The sequence below is a fragment of the Physcomitrium patens genome, chromosome 4 (assembly GCF_059467195.1).
Source record: "Physcomitrium patens ecotype Gransden chromosome 4, ASM5946719v1, whole genome shotgun sequence".
Taxonomy (NCBI): domain Eukaryota; kingdom Viridiplantae; phylum Streptophyta; class Bryopsida; order Funariales; family Funariaceae; genus Physcomitrium; species Physcomitrium patens.
In genome coordinates this window covers 3,986,673-3,990,854 of record NC_143413.1, presented here as the reverse complement: position 1 = coordinate 3,990,854, position 4,182 = coordinate 3,986,673, and the positions used below count along the sequence as shown (strand labels likewise).

The 4,182-nt window shown below is 38.9% G+C and overlaps 1 long non-coding RNA gene across 1 annotated transcript; it reads right to left on the bottom strand.

Annotated features, from left to right (window-relative positions):
- Positions 1–219: 219 nt before the first annotated feature.
- On the bottom strand, positions 220–3,474 carry LOC149989353 (uncharacterized). Its single transcript, XR_016502508.1, has 2 exons — positions 2,667–3,474; positions 220–2,546 (listed from the first exon to the last, which is right to left on the bottom strand). It is a non-coding gene; the product is annotated as an uncharacterized LOC149989353 (long non-coding RNA).
- Positions 3,475–4,182: the final 708 nt, after the last annotated feature.

The following is a 4,182-nucleotide window of genomic DNA, read 5'->3' as shown; positions in this document are numbered from 1 at the left end:
ACAAGTCAAAAGAGAACTTTGGGGAGTTATTTCGGCTATGAAAGCTGAAAGAGATTATTTGATTGGTGCAAGAGTAGTAATTGAAATGGATTGCTTGCCATTACTTGGAATGATTACTAATTTTTCAATGTCAGGTATTGTAATGTTAAGATGGATTGCTGTCAAGGACAAGAACTCGATGAAAGCTAAAGAGTAAGTGAGACTTTTCTCAAAAAGAAATAGGACAAAATAGAAATATGTATATTAAGAAAGAAACTGGAATGGCTATTGCCAAAATACAAGAAAACTAGAGACCCTTGAAACTAGACTAGAAGCAAGAAAGGAGTTGACAAGAGTGAAGAGGGCTTCACTCTTGCCTCTATATATACTATCTAACTAGAAGCCACGTGGCGATGTTCTATAAGACCTCCAATATATGTTGACTTTCTAGGCCACATGCCTTTGCTTGCAAGGCAAGTTTTCTATGGATGGACCACGTAGTTAGCTTGTTCTTTAAGCTTCCAACATGTGTGGCACATGGCTAACTTGTTGACCAAGTTTCTAACCTAAAAGTCAACTATAGACTCCTATAAAGTCAAAGCAGCGTCTATGAAGCTTCTAAGAAGCTTCTCTAGAAGATATTACACAATTAACCTACTTTTATCTACTTTTACATACTTTTATCTATTCATATAGGTAATTATATGTATGTCCGTGACATTACCCCCCCTTCTAGGGACGAGTTCCACGAGGAGCGGTGATTATATATTGAGAAAATCTAATATGCGGCGAATTGTATTTGCTACATACTCTGATCTTTGTTCTCTTCGAAGATAGTTGATGGGTCCTCTTAGCCATCGATAGTGTCCCATTCCAGGGCGAGAAGACCACCCTGTTATTTGATCACTGTTGAGGCCTTCATAACTTCCTTCAAATAATACATTTGAAACACCATCAGGAGTCGTTCCTATCTCCAATAATATCACCAAACATCGAGAATCTCTTCCAAGGTCGTGATACCAAACGCGTTGTATCTCACCATCTATTCGAGGAAGAACATGTCGTTCTTGAGGATCTTCATCTCGGTTGCGTCGTCTTGAAGGTTGTGACAATCGCAATGTCTCATCCGGTAAGTCAGCAAACGAAGGTTCTTGAGTTGAATCCGCTGGTTGTTGACTCTCCATCTAATTAGCGTCACAAATACAAAGAAGTTACAAACAAGGATAGGAATTTGAATGTTATCTTGCCTCAATCTTGTCTCTTTTATAAGAGAGGTTTTCATCTTGGTTTTGATGGATGTCGTTGATGAAAAACTTTGACTTTAGCTGATGCATTTGCTAGATTCCTGGATGGCTCCCATGTGCGCTCACTAATATCATATCCGCGCCAATGAACAAGATATTCTAGCTTATTTCGGCACCGCCTTGAGTCTAATATCTCTTCCACCTCAAATTCTTCATTATTATCTACTTCTATAGGAGGCGGTGGCATTTGTCTTCTTCCTTGTATATCCACTGTCTTATATGGTTCAAGAAGAGACACGTGGAATACAGGATGGATCTTCATTGACTCCGGTAGATGTAACCGATATGCAACTGGGTTGATCTGTTCAGAAACAGAAAAGGGGCCAAGCCTACGATAGTCCAATTTGTCACAAGGTCGAGTGGTCTTGATATTGCGACGAAGTAGCCATACCTTATCACCCACGTTGAGTTGTGGTTGCTCTTTACGATATACATCTGCATTTATCTTTTGTCGTTCTTGAGCTTTCTTCAACTGCGCCTTCATTATTGCATGTAACTCTGACAACCGATTTGCCATATCTTCTGCTGCAGGATTATCAACTTTTGAAAAATCAAAAGTATCAAGTCGTGGATGATAGCCATAATTGGCAAAGAAAGGTGTTTGTTGCGTGGAGGAATGTACCGTATTATTATAAGCAAACTCTGCCAATGGCAGAAGGTTTGTCCAATCATCTTGTTGGTAGTTGATGGTACACCTTAAATACTGTTCCAAGACTTGGTTTACGCGCTCTGTTTGTCCATCAGTTTGAGGATGGAAAGCTGAAGATAGCTTTATGTCCACTTTTAAAATCTTGAAAAGAGTCCTCCAAAATCTCGACACAAATTGAGTTCCCCTATCCGATATGATATCTTTAGGTAATCCATGATAGCGATAGATATTATCAATGAAAAGCTTAGCTGTTTCTTCACCTGTGATAGATTTTGTACATGGCATAAAATGTGCCATCTTGGTGAAACGATCTACTATCACAAATATAGAATCATAAGATCTTGAGTTTGGAAGATCTGTGATGAAATCCATAGAAACAGAAGACCATGGTTGTTCTGATATAGGTAATGGCTGAAGAAGTCCGTAAGGTCGATGTCGAGGAATTTTTGATCTTGAACAAATATCACATGATTGTACAAAGTCTTTGACTGACTTCCACATTTGTGGCCACCAAAAATCTCTTGATATGAGTTCCAAAGTCTTATTATATCCAAAGTGTCCTGCTGCTGGAAAGTCATGACGTGCTTGAAGAACACGCAAACGTGCTTTTCCTTCTGGAACATATAGGCGTCCTTCAAAATATAATAGATTATTCTTGAACTCGAACTTAGAAGAATCATGAGACTTGGAAGAATTATTCTCGATATCATGAACAAGAGGGTTTGAGGACATACTGGACTGGATTTGCTTGAGAAAAGTTGAATCAACAGTCAATGTTGATTTCACTGCTCGGAGATGAAATTGCTCCGGTTTCAAGAGGACCGTTCTTTGTTGCTCAAAAGCTGCATCTCCTTCTTTTGGTGCAAAATAAGAACGTCTAGACAGGGCATCGGACAAACCTTGTTGTTTTCCTGGCCGATAAGTGATAATGAAGTCGAATCTTGACAAAGACATACTCCAACGAGCTTCACGACGATTCAACACGCGTGCTGACATGAAATACTCGAGGTTCTTGTGATCTGTATACACAGTGACTGGACTAGAAGCGCCTTCTAGATAATGACGCCATTCTTGAAAGGAATCCACGATCGCAAGAAGTTCTTTATCGTGGATCTCATAATTGATCTCGGCTGCTGAGAATTTTCTTGAATGAAAAGCTATCGGATGAAGTTTGTCATCTGTTCCCATTTGTGATAAAATTGCACCCAAGGCAAAATCCGATGCGTCTGTTTCCATAAAAAATACCTTAGAAAAGTCAACACGATATAAGACTGGTGCAGAGACAAACGATGTCTTCAAGGCTTCAAATGCTGCTTCCGCTTCTTGATTCCATTGGAATTTATCTTTACTAGTCAAGCGTGTAAGTGGAGCTGCAACTCGTGAGAAGTCTTTGATGAAGATCCGATAGTAATTGGCAAATCCCAAGAAACATTGGACATCTCTTACAGTCTTTGGAATCTTCCAATCCATGATTGTTTGGACTTTCTTAGAATCCATCATAAGACCATCATTTGAAATGATGTATCCTAAAAAGTCAACTTGAGTAGTGTGAAATACACACTTTTTTATCTTGGCGTACAATCCTGTATCTCTAAGTTTTTGTAATACTTGACGAACATGTATTTCATGTTCTTCAACATTCTTAGAATAAATCAGGATATCGTCTAGGTAGCAGACGACAAAATTGTCTAAGAATTCACGAAATACATCATTCACGAGATGTTGAAAAGCAGCTGGTGCATTCGTGAGTCCAAAAGGCATGACATTGTATTCAAAGTGTCCGTACCTGGTTCGAAACGCAGTCTTCCATTCATCTCCTTCTTTGATCCGTACTAGATTATATGCTCCTCTTAGATCTATTTTTGTATAGATCTTAGCTTGATTTAACTGGTCAAGGAGTTCTGATATCAAAGGTAATGGATACCTGTTCTTGATTGTGATCTTGTTGAGTCCTCGATAGTCAACACACATTCGTAAAGATCCATCTTTTTTCTTTACGAATAAAATTGGAGCTCCTGCTGGAGATTTTGAATGACGTATGAAATTCTTCGCTAAATTCTCGTCAATATATGTCTTGAGTTCAGCCAACTCATCTTGCGATAAACTATAAATTGGTCCAAATGGTGGCTGAGTTCCTTCCTTGAGATCGATTGAACAATCGTATGGGCGATGCTCAGGAAGAATATCTGCATTCTTTTTCTCAAAAACGTCTTGATAATCCTGATATTGACTTGGAATGCCACTTGAAGT